The sequence below is a fragment of the Pongo abelii genome, chromosome 19 (assembly GCF_028885655.2).
Source record: "Pongo abelii isolate AG06213 chromosome 19, NHGRI_mPonAbe1-v2.0_pri, whole genome shotgun sequence".
NCBI classification, from domain to species: Eukaryota; Metazoa; Chordata; class Mammalia; order Primates; family Hominidae; genus Pongo; species Pongo abelii.
In genome coordinates this window covers 72,895,749-72,911,930 of record NC_072004.2, presented here as the reverse complement: position 1 = coordinate 72,911,930, position 16,182 = coordinate 72,895,749, and the positions used below count along the sequence as shown (strand labels likewise).

Genomic DNA, 16,182 nt, shown 5'->3' with positions numbered 1-16,182 from the left:
GGACTCATTGCTGAACCACTTGGAGGAAGGGTGGAATGCAAAACGAAATCGAGGCTTTGTCCCAAATGAAGGGGTAGGCAATGAAGCCATACTGACACACGCCAGTTTTCCTTCTGCTTTTTTTGCTTGCTCCTTCACTTTTCTTTGCCACTCACTATCAGGTTCTAGTCTAGTCCTCTTCCAATCTAGGATGTTCCCACACCACATATTTTCCCTGGAAGATCCCATCCATGCTGTTAAATACAATTTACAGGAGGCCATTGCTTTAGACTAGCCTCCTGTCCTAGGCCCTAGGGATCCAGACCAAACCAGAATGGAGTCACTCATGCTAGATGTTACATAATCAAACTGAGCTCTAAACACGCCTATTAAAAAAAAAAAAAGAAAAGAAAAGCCAGGCATGGTGGCTCACACCTGTAATTCCAGCACTTTGGGAGGCTGAAGTGGGTGGATAACCTGAGATCAGAAGTTCGAGACCAGCCTAAACAACATGGAGAAACCCCCATCTCTACTAAAAATACAAAATTAGCCAGGCGTGGTGGCGCATGCCTGTAGTCCCAGTTACTCAGGAGGCTGAGGCAGGAGAATCGCTTGAACCCGGGAGACGGAAGTTGTGTGAGGTAAGCTGAGATTGTGCCATTGCACTCCAACCTGAGCAACAGGAGCAAAACTCTGTCTCAAAAAAAAAGAAAAGAAAATGTGCTTTATTTTTTATTTATTTATTATTATTTTTTTGAGACGGAGTCTTGTTCTGTCACCTGGGCTGGAGTGCAGTGGCGCGATCTAGGCTCACTGCAAGCTCAGCCTCCTGGGTTCACGCCATTCTCCTGCCTCAGCCTCCCCAGTAGCTGGGACTACAGGCACCCGCCACCATGCCTGGCTAAAGTTTTGTATTTTTTAGTAGAGACAGGGTTTCACCATGTTAGCCAGGATGGTCTCAATCTCCTGACCTCGTGATCCACCCACCTCGGCCTCCCAAAGTGCTGGGATTACAGGCGTGAGGCACCACACCCGGCCAGAAAATGTGCTTTAAATTCAAGAGCCCAGGCACGGTGGCTCGTGCCTGTAATCCCAGCCAGCACTTTGGGAGGCCTAAGTGGATGGACTATTTGAGGTCAGGAGTTTGAGACCAGCCTGGCCAACATGGTGAAACCCCGTCTCTACTAAAAATACAAAAATTAGCCAGGCATGGTGGTGCGCGCCTGTAATCCCAGCTACTTGAAGGCTGAGGAAGGAGAATTGCTTGAGGCTGGGAGGCAGAGGTTGCAGTGAGCTGAGTGAATGGCACTTGCACTCCAGCCTGGGCAACAGAGTGAGACTCTGTCTCAAGAAAATAAAATAAAATAAAAAAATTCAAGGGATCATTGGAACTTTTGGAAAGACTAGTGGCCCTGGGCCATGGAGTAAAAACTAGACTGCAAAAGGTTACCTATCCTTTTTGTATTTTTGAATTTTTAATTTAATTTTGCTAATCTCTGTATCATTCCAATTTTAGTATATGTGCTGCCGAAACAATCACTGCTTATCCTTATACACAGTTCACACAAATGGATGTTTGAGAAATCATAAAATTGAGATGTGTGGAAGATAAGAAAGTGGTCAGTGAGTATACACTTTTTTTTTGGAAGGTTCAGGGTCTCGCTCTGTTGCCCAAGTACAGTGATATAATCACCATGCATTGGAGCCTCAACCTCTCAGGCGCAAGCAATCCTCCACCTCAGCCTACCGAGTAGCTGGAACTACAGGCACATGCTGCCATGCTCGGCTAGTGAAAAAAAGTTTTTTGATGCAGATATTGCAAAATATTGCTTATAATTATCAATATTTTAAAAATACAGAAATTGCTGGGTGTGATGGCTCACACCTGTAATCCCAGCATCTTGGGAGGCCAAGGTGAGAGGATCAATTGAGCCCAGGAGTTTGAGACCGGCCTGGGCAACATGCAGACCCCCTCTCTCTACAAAAAATAAAAATAAAAATAAAAATTAGCCAGGCATGGTGGCACATGCCTATAGTTCCAGCACTTTGAGAGGCTAAGGCAGGAGGATTTCTTGAGCCCAGGAGTTTGAAGTTACAGTGAGCTGTGATGGTGCCATTGCACTCTAGCCTGGGCAACAGAGTGAGACCTTGTCTGTAAAAAAAAAAATTAAATACAGAAGTTATTAGGCCCACTTCAAGATCTCGTTATTGAATGCATTAATAAAGGACACAAAATAAAAGAAAATGTATAACTTGTCAAAAATTATTCAGGCAACTTAAAAATATTGTAACCACATATTGCATGTAATTGGTTCCTGTGCTAATTCTATGTGTATCATTTTATGTATTCAAAAAACACCGGGGTGGTGGCCCATGCCTATAATCCCAGCGCTTTGGGAGGCTGAGGCAGGCGGATCACCTCAGGTCAGGTGTTTCGAGACCAGCCTGGCCAACATGGTATTTTTGTACTAAAAATACAAAAAAAATTAGCTGGGCGGGGTGGTGGGCATCTGTAATCCCAGCTACTTGGGAGGCGGAGGCAGGAGGATTGCTTGAACCGGGAAGGCAGAGGTTGTGCCACTGCACTCCAGCCTGGGTGACAGAGCGAAACTCCGCCTCAAAAAACAAAAAAAAACAAAACAAAAAAACCCCCACCAGACTGCCAAAGGAATCCACAGTTAAAAAAGGTTAGGAACCGTTGCTCCAAGAGAAGAGAGAAAGGGAGACTTGTAGTATCTGGGGAACCTGGCTTTTTAGGAGAGAGGAGAGGCTAACATGTTAAAATACTGAAAGGGCAGAGAGGGGATTTTGAGAGCCAAGGTCCCTGAGGAGGCTGAACTACTGGGATGTAGGGCTCAGGTGGAGGGATTAACTACAGGAAGGAAACCTTTCCCACAATAAAAGGGAGGAAAGGATAAGAGTGGATAAAAATAAATGTTTCAGTGGGGTGGGAGTGGGGGGGCAGGAAGTTGAGGGGGCTTCTGCCTGATGGCTTCTATTTTCACCTACAAGTAGGAGTGAAGTTATCTGTCGAGAGTTACAATGAGAAGGGAGGAGGATAAAGGTAGGAAACAGAAAGGGCTGACAAGGACAGCCCAGAAGAACTCCCAGCCCAGGAGTGGAGGGGGTGGGGCGGCCAGAGACCACCGGGTTGTCATGGCAACCATCTGCTTGGGTGTGCACTGCCTCCATCAGTGTTCAGCTGCCAAGTGTGGGATAAGAGGGCAGAAAGTCAGCTGGAGCCCAGGCTGGGGTTCTCCCAGGAGGATGAGGGGAGGATCAGGGGAATGGAGGAAGCATGGATCAGCATATCCAGGCTGCAGGAAGAAGAATGTGAAGCTAGAATGGGGCTGATAGCTGAGGAGGGCAAATAAACACGGGGAAGAAGAATGAGACCAAGGGAATGAGAAAGTGGAGATGCAGGAAGGGATGAACCACGGATGAGCCACTGAAGTTTTTTTTTTTAAAGACGGAATCTTGCTCTGTTGCCCAGGCTGGAGTGCAATGGCATGATCTCAGCTCACTGCAACCTCCGCCTCTTGGGTTCTAGCAATTCTCCTGCCTCAGCCTCCAGAGTAGCTGGGACTACAGGCATGCGCCATCACACCTGGCTAATTTTTGTATTTTTAGTAGAGATGGGGTTTCACCATGTTGGCCAGGCTGGTCTCGAACTCCTGACCTCAAGTGATCTGCCCACGTTGGCCTCCCAAAGTGCTGGGATTACAGCCACCACGCCCGGCCAGAGCCAGTGAAGTCTAAGGTTAAGGAATAGTTCATGGACGGCAAGTGCTGGGCTCTGGCCACTGTGTGGGCAAGTGAAATAGAGAAGAGGTAAAGGGTGTTGGTAAAGGGGAACTGCCAGTCCAGCCAGGACCATCCAGATGGACATATTAGGTTGATGCAAAAGTAATTGTGCTTTTTGCCATTAAAGGTAATGGCAGCCAGGTGCGGCGGCTCACGTCTATATTCCCAGCACTTTGGGAGGCCAAGATGGGCGGATCCCCTGAGGTCAGGGGTTTGAAACCAGCCTGGCCAACAAACATGGTGAAACCTGTCTCTACTAAAAATACAAAAATTAGCCAGATGTGGCGGTGGGCACCTATAATTCCAGCTACTCAGGAGGCTTAGGCAGGAGAATCACCTGAACCTGGGAGGCAGAGGTTGCAGTGAGCCAAGATGGAGCCATAGCGCTCTAGCCTAGGTAGCAGAGTGAGACTCTGTCTCAAAAAATAAATAAATAAAAAATAAAAAAATAGGCTGGGTGCGGTGGCTCACGCCTGTAATCCCAGCGTGATCCCAGGTGGATCATGAGGTCAGGCACTGGAGACCAGCCTGGCCAACATAGTGAAACCCTGTCTCTACTAAAAATACAAAAAATTAGCCGGGCGTGGTAGCAGGTGCCTGTAATCCCAGCTACTCGGGAGGCTGAGGCGGGAGAATTGCTTGAACCTAGGAGGCAGAGGTTGCAGTGAACTGAGATTGCGCCACTGCACTCTAGCCCAGGCAACAGTGTGAGACTCCGTCTCAAAAAATAAATAAATAAAATAAAATAAAGGTAATGGCAAAAACTGCAACTACTTTTGCACCAACGTAATGAAAGTCACCTGGGATGAGAGTGAGACCCCCCCCCCCCCTCGCAATGTGGAAAGGAAGGTCTTCTGGGAATATGGAGGAGTGATTTTGAAGTCGTTAGATCATTGGAACAATAGTAGATAGAGGCCAGGTGCAGTGGCTCATGGCTGTAATCCCAGCACTTTGGAAGGCTGAGGCAGGAGGATCACTTGAGGTCAGGGGTTCGAGACCAGCCTAACCAACATAACGAAATCCTGTTTCTACTAAAAATACAAAAATCAGACGGATGTGGTGGCATACACCTGTAATCCCAGCTACTTGGGAGGCTGAGGCAGGAGAATTGCTTGAACCTGGGAGGTGGAGGTTGCAGTGAGCCAAGATTGCACCATTGCACTTCAGCCTGGCAACAGAGAAAGAAAGTTAAAAAAAAAACAAGAAACAGAAAAACCTTTATAAAAGAGGCTACGGCCTGGGCAACACAATGAAACCCCTGTCTCTTAAAAAAACCTAAAAATTAGATGAGCATGGTGTTGTGTGCCTGTACTTCTAGCTACTCCAAAGGCTGAGGTGGGAGGATTGCTTGAGCCCACAAGTTTGAGACTGCAGTGAACTATGATCACACTATTGCACTCCAGCCTGGGTGACAGAAAAAAAAAAAAAAGTATGGTGGTTTCCAGCCCAGGAAGGTGGTCCCCTCCCATACCCCACCCCAACCAGAAGGTATTTGCAAACCCACAGAGGCCTTTGGTTTTATCACAATGCTGTGGGTGGGTGATACCGGCATTTGGTATCTAGCGATTAGAGAGGCTAAACACTCTGCGATGCACAGGAGAGCTCCACACACTGATGAATTGTCCTATGCAAAATGCCAGTCATGCATCTCATACATTTTATGGATAAGCAGACTGAGGCTCACAGAGCTGAGGTATGTGCCTACTTTTGGGAGCTTCTGTAGCATTTAAATTATATTAAGATTTTTTTTTAAGAGATAGGGTCACTGCAGTGAGATGAGATCACGCCACCACACTGCAGCCTGGGCAACAGAGCAAGACCTTGTCTTGGGCATGGTGGCTCACACCCCTAATCCCAGCACTTTGGGAGGCCTAAGTGGGAGGATCGCTTGAGGCCAGGAGGTCGAGGCTGCAGTCTTTGCACCACTGCACACCAGCCTGGGTGACAAAACAAGACTCTGTTTCAAAGAGAGAGAGACAGAGAGAGACAGAGAGAGAGGGGGTCTCACTCTGTTGCCCAGGCTGGCCTCCAAGTCTTGGACTCACACAAGCTTCCTGCCTCAGTCTTCCAAGTAGCTGGGACTACAAATGCATACTACTATGCATGGCTTAAGATTTTGTGTCTATATCTGAGGTCCCTGTGGCAGAGTGTCAAGCAGCAAGTCTCACCCTTTTGCCCTAGTTACCGCCCAGTGATTGGTCTGTGTTTGCCACAGTTCAGGCCAATGAGATGTAAGCAGAAGTCATGGAGCAGGGCTCCTGGGTACACTTTCTCAAAAGGGCAAGTGAAGCTGGATGCTCCTTCCCCATTGGCTCTGCTCCTTCCTTCCTTCCTTCCTTCCTTCCTTCCTCCCTCCCTCCCTTCCTTCCTTCCTCCCTCCCTCCCTTCCTTCTTCCTCTCTCTTCCTCTCTTTCCCTCCCTCCCTCCTTCCTTTTTTTTTTTTTTTTTTTTTTTTAACGGGGTCTCACTCCGTCACCCAGGCTGGAGTGCAGTGGCATGATCTCGGCTCATTGCAGCCTCAACCTCCTGGGCTCAGGTGATCCTCCCACCTCAGCCTCCCAAGTAGCTGGGACTACAGGTGCATGCCTCCCAGCTAATTTTTGTGTTTTTTTCTGTACAGACCGGGTTTCACCATATTGCCCAGGGTGGTCTCGAACTCCTGAGTTCAAGTAATTATCCCGCCTCAGTCTCCCAAACTGCTGGGATTCCAGGTGTGAGCCACCATGCCCAGTCTCTGCTCCCTTCTTTCTGCTCGGAACTTGGTTCCACAGTCATCTTGTGCCTATGAACACAAAAGCCACATGTTAGTGATGGTGGAGCAGAAAGAAAGAAAGACCACGTGTTCCTGCTGACTTTCTAAGAAGCGCCCCAGACCTGGACTGCCCACCTCTGGATTTAACAAATGAGAAAAACAAACTATTATTTGTTTAAGCTACTGTTAATTGGTTGTTCTGTTGAATGCATTTCTACCTGATAGAGTCATAGGGCCAGTTAGTAACCCAGGTTCTGACTCTCACAATCTAATATGCTTTCCTTGGCAGCAGTGGATCTCCAAGTGTGGTCCCCGGACAGGCAACATCAGTATCACGGAGAAACTTGTCAGAAATGCAGAATATCATATGCCACCCCAGACCTTCTAAGTCAGAAACCCTGGGGGTGGGCCCAACGATCTGGTTTAACAAGCCCTCCCAGTGATTCTCATGCACCGAAAGTGTGAGAACCACCGTTCTGTAGCCATGCTCTTCACTGTGTGGTTCTGGACAACGTGGGAGCTTGCTTAAAAATACCACTTCAGCCGGTTGCAGTGACTCACACCTGTAATCCCAGCACTTTGGGAGGCTGAGGTGAGCGGATCGCTTGAGCCCAGGAGTTTGAGACCAGCCTGGGCAATATGGGGAGACCCCCATCTCTACCAAAAAAAAAAAAAAATCAGCCAGGTGTGTTGGTGCACATCGGTAGTCCCAGCTACTCAGAGGCTGAGGTGGAAGGACCCCTTGAACCTAGGAGGCAGAGACTGCAGTGAGCCATGATAGCGTCCCTGCACTCTAGCCTGGGGGACAGAGCCAGACCCTGTCTCAAAAAAAGGAAAAGCAAGGCCAGGTGCAGTGGCTCAAGCCTGTAATCCCAGCACTTTGGGAGGCCAAGTCTGATCGCTTGAGCCCAGGAGTTCAAGACCAGCCTGGGCAACATGGAGAAACCCTACAAAAAATATAAAAATACAAAAAATGCAAAAATTAGCTGGATATGGTGGCGCACACCTGTGGTCCCAGCTACTGGGGAGGCTGAGGTGGGAGGATCACTTGAGCCCGGGAGCCAGAGATTGTGGTGAGCCAAGATGGAGCCACTGTACCCCAGCCTGGGTGACAGAGATCCTGTCTCTATTTTTAATAAAAGGAAAAGAAAAACATACCATCTCACGTCCCACTACATGCAGACCTACTGAATCTAAATCTACATTTTTAGGAGGTTCCTGGGTTGTTTGTACACATATTCAAGTTTAAGAAGCACTGCTCTACAATATGCTTAATTGAGTCTTTTTCTTTCTTTTATTGAAGAGCACTGAAAAGATACATAACTGATCAGATTGAAGTTACATGTTCAGGATTCAGCTATGCCTCCCGGGTTCAAGCAATTCTCCTGCTTCAGCCTCCCAAGTAGCTGGGATTACAGGTGCGCACCACCACACCCAGCTAATTTTTGTATTTTAGTAGAGATGAAGTTTCACCATGTTGGCCAGGCTGGTCTCAAACTCCTGACCTCAGGTGATCCGCCGACCTTGGCCTCCCAAAGTGCTGGGACTACAGCCATGAACTACCACGCCTGGCCTACAGTTGCCTTTAAATGGAAAACTTATTCCAAACATAAATTTGAGGCTGGGCGAGGTGACTCACACCTGTAATCCCAGCACTTTAGGAGGCCGAGGTGGGAAGATTACTTGTTCAAGTAGTTCGAGACCAGCCTGGCCAACGTGGTGAAATCCTGTCTCTATTAAAAATACAAAAATTAGCTGGGGATAGTGGTGTATACCTCTAATCCTAGGGAGGCTGAGGCATGAGAATTATGTGATCCTGGGAGGTAGAGGTTGCAGTGGGCCAAGATTGCACCACTGCGCTCCAGCCTGGACGACAGAGTGAGACTCTGTCTAAAAAAAAAGAAAGAAAGACAGAAAAGTGCCAGACTGGGCACTCCAGCCTGGGCAACATAGCAAGACCCCATCTAACTTTTTCTTTTTTTTTTTTTTTTTTTTTGAGACGGAGTATTTCTCTGTCACCCAGGCTGGAGTGCAGTGGCACAATCTCGGCTCACTGCAAGCTCCGCCTTCCGGGTTCACGCCATTCCCCTGCCTCAGCCTCCCGAGTAGCTGGGACTACAGGCGCCTGACCCTGCGCCCAGCTAATTTTTTGTATTTTTAGTAGAGACGGGGTTTCACCGTGTTAGCCAGGATGGTCTCGATCTCCTGACCTCGTGATCCGCTCGCCTCAGCCTCCCAAAGTGCTGGGATTACAGGTGTGAGCCACCGCGCCCGACCCTAACTTTTTTGAAGTATTTAACTTACAGAAATGTAGCTATTATAAGAATAGGGGTATTTCTGTCATTTTTTTTTCTAAGATGGAATCTTGCTCTGTCACCAGGCTGGAGTGCAGTGGCACGATCTCAGCTCACTGCAACCTCCGCCTCCCGGGTTCAAGCGTTTCTCCTACCTCAGCCTCCCAAGTAGCTGGGACTACAGGCACCCACCACCATGCCCAGCTAATTTTTGTATTTTTAGTAGAGATGGGGTTCCACCATGTTGGCCAGGATGGTCTTGATTTCTTGACCTTGTGATCTCCCTGCTTCAGCCTCCCAAAGTGCTGGGATTACAGGCGTGAGCCACTGCGCCTGGCCATTTCTGTCATTTTCATTACCTTTTGTGCAACATGGAGGTTCTGTCTGTTTGTCTTGTTGCTCCAGTGCATCATGATGTTGATTTATTAGAGGTACAGTGACACATGCTAGACCTAGGCAGGACCTGGAGCTCATTTCTTAAGTAGGCTTCCCAGGCTTTCCTGCACAGGGTTCACATAGAAAATGAAGATGTTATCCAACACCCCAAGAAAAGGGAAGGGAAGAAGCAGCTTGCTGCAGGATGGGCTGCCTGCAGGCTCCATCCAAAGCTGAAGGGTCCCGATCCAGCATACCTATGGCCCATTATAGGCACACAAGTCTATTTTAACTCACCGTATCGTGAATGAGGAAACTCAGACCCTTTTCTTTTTCAAAAATGTATTTGAATCATTTACAAATAACAGTATTAGTATTATGTGCATGGTCTGTATTTTCCTTTTATTAGGAAAATTACATATATATATTTTTTCCTTCTTAAACATGATTTCTGTTTAACCAATGATATATTTATGTTGGGCCTTTTGTCAGAGATCCTAAGATCCTGCTGTTGGGCTGGCGCAGTGGCTTACGCCTATAATCCCAGCATTTTGGGAGGCTGAGGTGGTCAGATCACTTGAGTACAGGAGTTCGAAACTAACCTGGGCAACAGTGAAATCCCATTTCTACATAAAGTACAAAAATTAGCCGGGCATGGTGTCATGTGCCTGTAGTCTTAGCTACCCGGGAGGCTGAAGTGGGTGGATTGCTTGGACTCAGGACGCATAGGTTGCAGTGAGCTAAGATCTTGCCGCTGCACTCCTGCCTGGGTGACAGAGCGAGACCCTGTCTCAAAAAAAAAAAAAAAAGAAAAGAAAAGATCCTGCTGTTCCAGCCATTTATGCTTCTATGCGTTCACAAATACTTTTTTTTTTCTTCTTTTGAGATGGAGTTTTGCTCTTGTCACCCAGGCTGGAGTGCAATGGCATGATCTCGGCTCATTGCAGCCTCCACCTCCTGGGTTCAAGCAATTCTCCTGCCCCAGCCTCCTGAGTAACTGAGATTACAGGCGCCTACAACAACGCCCGGCTAATTTTTGTTTTTTTAGTAGAGATGGGGGTTTCACCATGTTGGCCAGGCTGGTCTCGAACTCCTGACCTCAGGTGGTCCACCCGCCTCAGGCTCCCAAAGTGCTGGGATTACAGGCTTGAGACACCGTGCCTGACCAAAACTTAAAATACTTTTAAAAAATGTAATAGAGTCGGGGTCTTGATACGTTGCCCAGGCTGGTCTTAAACGCCTAGCCTCAAGCGATCCTCCCATGTTGGCCTCCCAAAGTGCTGGGATTACAGGCATGAGCCACTGTCCCCAGCCTGAAATATTTTCTAATATGGTAAAATATATTTCTTACATAAAGTTTTAATATGTTATTATATTTTGTAAATTGATTTTTTTTTTAAAGTTCAGCTTTTTATTGAACACGTTATAAAAGAGGTTTAGTCAAAAAGACCAAAGCCCATGTCATCATCAGACTCCTCGGATTCTTCTTTCTTTGCTTCCACTTTCTTCTCCTCAGCTGGAGCAGCAGCAGTGGAGGGGGCAGGACCTCCTGCTGGTGCAGCACGAGCTGCTGGAGCAGGTCCATCAGCCCCTACACTGCAGATGAGGCTCCCAATGTTGACATTGGCCAGGGCCTTTGCAAACAAGCCAGGCCAAAAAGGTTCAACATTTACTGAGGGCATTGATCTTATCCTCCGTGACTGTCACCTCATTGTCGTGCAGAATGAGGGCCGAGTAGATGCACCCGAGCTCGGAGACAGAGGCCATGGCGCGGGCGAGTGTAGGGCTGGTGCTGCTGGACGCGGTGCTAGTTGCCGGATGAAGTGAGGGCCTCACCCCAACGCGGCCTTAGCTTCCTCGGAAGGACCGAGCACCTTGGCGGCATCTGAGGAAAAGGTAAATTGATTTTTTTAAGTATCTGGGATTAAGTTATTATTCCTTTATTCCTACATCTTCCATTATTTATTTTATTATTATTATTTTTTGAGATGGAGTCTTGCTCTTGTCGCCCAGGCTGGAGTGCAATGGTGCAATCTCAGCTCACTGCAACCTCCGCCTCCCAGGTTCAAGCGATTCTCCTGCCTCAGCCTCCAGAGTAGGTGGGATTACAGGCACCTGCCATCACACCCAGATAATTTTTGTATTTTTAGTAGAGACGGGGTTTTGCCATGTTGGCCAAGCTGGTCTTGAACTCCTGACCTCAGGTGATCCGCCCATCTCGGCCTCCCAAAGTGCTGAGATTACAGGCGTGAGCCACTATGCTCGGCCTGCTTCCATTATTTTTATATGTATGTTGAGAATTTTAGTCCATTTTGATTTAATTGATATTTATTACTTATTTATTTATTTTTGTAGAAACAGAGTCTCTGTTGCCCAGACTGGAGTGTAGTGGCATGATCATAGCTCACTGCAACCTTGAACTCCTGGGGCTGAAGCAGTTCTCTTGCCTCAGCCTCCTAGTAGTAGGCAGGACTACAGGTTAGTAACACAGTGCTAGGCAAATTTTTAAATTAAAAACTATTTAGGATGTTGTTATTAAGCATTAACATTTGACATGATTTTAGTTTCCTACTATCATTTGGTTTGTTAAATCAACACTGTAGGCCGGGTGTGGTGGCTCACGCCTGTAATCCCAGCCCTTTGGGAGGCCAAGGCAGGTGGATCATGAGGTCAGTAGATCGAGACCATCCTGGCTAACACCGTGAAACCCCGTCTCTACTAAAAATACAAAAATTAGCCAGGCGTGGTGGTGGGCACCTGTAGTCCCAGCTAATCGAGAGGCTGAGGCAGGAGAATGGCGTGAACCGGGGAGGCAGAGTTTGCAGTGAGCAGAGATGGCGCCACTGCACTCCAGCCTGGGCGACAGAGCGAGACTGCCTCAAAAAAAAAAAAATCAACACTGTAAAGTTCTCAGAATAGTAATTTCACAGTCTAGTTGAAGACAGGAGGCTGGGCACAGTGGCATATGTGTATAATTCCAGGACTTTGGGAGGCCAGGGTGGCAGGATCCCTTGGGGCCAGGAGTTTGAAACCAGCCTGGGCAACGTAGGAAGACCCTGTCTCTACCAAAAAAAAAAAAAAAAAAAAAAAAAAAGCCCAAAAAAAACACGCATGGTGGCCCCTGCCTGTAGTTCCAAATATTTCCAGGAGTTCGAGGCTGCAGTGGGCTATGATCAGGCCACTGCACTCTAGCCTGGGTGACAGAGTGAGACCCAATCTCTAAAAAGAAATGGAAAAAAAAGAGAGAGAAGATATAGCTTTTTAAGGATATTTTAAGTCCTTAACACTTTGCACTAATGAAAAGTGTTTCGTTTGCTAGTTTTGGAGCTCTTGTTTTCTGAGCCCTGGCTGGCCTTCCCCTCTGGCTTCTTTTTTTCCTTTTTTAAGACGGGGTCTCACTCTGTCGCCCAGACTGGAGTGCAGTGGCGCGATCTTGGCTCACTGCAACCTCGGCTTCCCAGATTCAAGTGATTCTCCTGCCTCAGCCTCCCGAGTAGCTGGGATTACAGGCGACTGCCACCATGCCCGGCTGATTTTTGTTTTTTTAGTAGAGACAGGGTTTCGCCAAGTTGGCCAGGCTGGTCTCGAACACCTGGCCTCAAGTGATCCGCCCACCTCAGCCTCCCAAAGTGCTGGGATTACAGGCATGGGCCACCACGCCTGGACCCCTCTGGCTTCTTACCTCTCCCGACTTCGGTGATTGTCCCTAGGGCCCAGCAGGTCTCAGACAGTCCCTGGCTGTCTGGGCCAGTCCGTGACTATTCTGAGAACTCTTCCCTTGCTTGCTTCAAGCCCAACTGTAAGTTAGCAATAGAAACAAGTCTGCCAGTGAGTTTTCTAGATAGACCAAACAGGTTGAAGCAGTGCTCGCTGGTTGAATCACTCTGTGCTCAAATAAGGAGCTGATAAACCAAGGAAACAAACTTGTGTGCACTTCCCTGCTTCCCTCTGCCGTAGTTCCTCCCCATCTCAGGAGTGATATATGGCTGTTAATCACATGTTGAAGCATAGTCATTCCTAAGCTGTTCTCATGTGTTTGAATCAAAGTGATTTTAATCTTATCTTTCCTAATCTGAATTGACCTCTGTGTAGCACTGTTTCTCCTTCATGGCCTATCTAGAAGCTACTGAGGATACAGAAAAAGAAAATGTATACTCTGGTACCTTTGTTAATGTAGAGATGTCTTTCTACTTTTATTATTGAAAGGAAGAAATAAAACTGTTATTTACAGAAGACATAATTGTACATAGAAAATCCTAAGGAATGTACCAAAAAAACAAAGCTATAGAACTAATAAGGGAGTTTAGAAAGGTTATGGGATACATAGTCCATATAAATAAGTCAGTTGCATTTTTTTTTTTTTTTAGACAGAGTCTCGCTCTGTCACCCAGGCTGGAGTGCAGTGGCACGATCTCCACTCACTGCAACCTCTGTCTCCTGGGTTCAAGTGATTCTCCTGCCTCAGCCTCCCAAGTAGCTGGGACTACAGGCACCCGCCACCACGCCCAGCTAATTTTTTGTATTTTTAGTAGAGACGAGGTTTCACGGTGTTAGCCAGGATGGTCTTGATCTCCTGACTCGTGATCCGCCTGCCTCGGCCTCCCAAAGTGCTGGGATTACAGGCATGAGCCACCGCACCCGGCCATCAGTTACATTTTTTAATTAAAAATTGTTTATTTTTCAAAAAAACTTATAAAGTACATATAACATAAAATTTACTATTTAACCTTTTTAACTTTTTTTTTTTTTTTGAGACACGATCTCTCTCTGCTGACCAGGCTGAAGTGCAGTAGTAGTGTGATCATAGGAACCTTGTCTTCTTGGGCTCAGGTGATCCTCCCACCTCAGCCTCCTGGTTAGCTGGAATTATAGGTGTGTGCCACCATGCCCTGTTAATTGTGTGTGTGTGTGTGGGGTGGGGGGGGTTGGTTTGTTTTTGTTTTTTTGTAGAAACAGAGTTTTTCCATGTTGCCCAAGCTAGTCGATTTTAACCAATTTATTTATTTATTTATTTTGAGACAGGGTCTTGCTCTGTTGCCCAGGCTGGAGTGTAGTGGCACAATCATGGCTCAATGTAGCCTCAACCTCCTGGACTCAGACAATCCTCCTGCCTCAGCCTCCCAAATAGCTAGGACTACAGGTGTGTGCCAGCATACCTTGCTAATTTTTGTATTTTTTTGTTTTCGCCATGGGTTGTTTTGTTTTGTATTTTTTGTTTTGTTTTGTTTTCTCCAGATATGGGTTTTTGCCATGTTTTCCAGGCCGGTCTGGAACTCCTGGACTCAAGTAATCCTTCTGCCTCAGCCTCTCAAAGCACTGGGATTACAGATTTTAACTATTTTTAAACATACAGTTAAGTAGTATGAAATACATTAAGATTGTGCAACCATTGAGATGTCTTCTTAAGCACAATTTTTAAATTTTTAAAAATCTTTCTTTCCTTTTTTTTCTGATGGAGGAACAGGGTCTCAGCTGGAGTGCTATGGTGCAATTATAACTCACTGCAGCCTTGACCTCCTGGACTCAAGCGATCCTCCCACCTCAGCCTCCCAAGTAGCTGGGACTACGGGCATATGCCACCATAACTGGCTAATTTTTTTTTTTTTTTGGACAGAGTCTCACTCTGTTGCCCAGGCTGGAGTGCAGTGCTGCAACCTCCACCTTCCAGGTTCAAGCGATTCTCCTGCCTCACCCTCCCAAGTAGCTGGGATTACAGGCATGCACCAACATGCCCAGCTAATTTTTGTATTTTTAGTAGAGACAGCATTTCACCATGTTGGCCAGGCTTGTCTTGAACTCCTGACCTCAAGTGATCTGCCTGCCTCAGCCTCCCAAAGTGCTGGGATTACAGGTGTGAGCCACTGCGCTGGGCCATGTGGCTAATTTTTGTGTTTTTTTTTTTTTTAGAGACAGGGTCTTGCTATGTTGCCCGGTTGGTCTCCAACTCCTGGAGTGAAGTGATCCTCCTGCCTCAGCTTCCCAAAGTACTGGGATTGTAGGTGTGAGCCACTGTGCCCAGCCTAAACACAAAATGTTTAACATGAATCATTATATTTATATAAGCCTAATGGAATGAGGGCCGGGCATGGTGGCTCATGGCTGTAATCCCAATATTTGTGAGGCCAAGGCAGGAGGAACACTTGAGGCCAGGAGTTCTAGACCAGACTGGGAAACATAGCAAGATCCTGTCTCTACAAAAAAATAAATATTGGCCTTTTAGGAATTCATAACTCTTTATTTCACTAGTTAAGGATTTAAATAGTATTAGCTGGTGCTTCAATTATTTGTAAGCCACAGTTAGCAGACTTTAGTTCAATAGCATCTCAGGGTGCATATTGAGTTCCTGGCAGTAACAAATCAATAACATTTTTTTTCTGATTTTGTTTGAAAGAAAACCTTATGATGGGCCGAGCATAGTGGCTTATGCCTGTAATCCCAGCATTTTGGGAGGCCAAAGTGGGTGAACTGCTTGAATCTAGGAGTTCGAGACCAGCCTGGGCACCACAGTGAAACCCCATCTCTATGTCATTAAAAAAATTGTATTTTAAAAGGAAACCTTAGGCCAAGTGCAGTGGCTTACACCTGTAATCCCAGCACTTTGGGAGGCCAAGGCAGGTGGATCACCTGAGGTCAGGAGTTCGAGACCAGCCTGACCAACATGGTGAAACCCCGTCTCTACTATAAATACAAAATTAGCTGAGCACGGTGGCACATGCCTGTAATCCCAGCTACTCGGGAGGCTGAGACAGGAGAATCACTTGAACCTGGGAGGTGGAGGTTGCAGTGAGCTGAGATCGTACCACTGCACTCCAGCCTGGACAACAAGAACGAAACTCTGTCTCAAAAAAAAAAATAAATAAATAAATAAAAGGAAACCTTACGATGATTTCATTTTATATGTGTCTGGGTTTGCTTTTTCTTCCCCAGATGATGTGTTTGTTGGTTAAGCGTATGTATGGCACAAGTATATGTGACATG

The 16,182-nt window shown here is 46.8% G+C and overlaps 1 pseudogene; it reads right to left on the bottom strand.

Moving 5' to 3' along the window:
• Positions 1 to 10,596: 10,596 nt before the first annotated feature.
• Positions 10,597 to 11,092, bottom strand: LOC100453529 (large ribosomal subunit protein P1-like; annotated as a pseudogene).
• Positions 11,093 to 16,182: the final 5,090 nt, after the last annotated feature.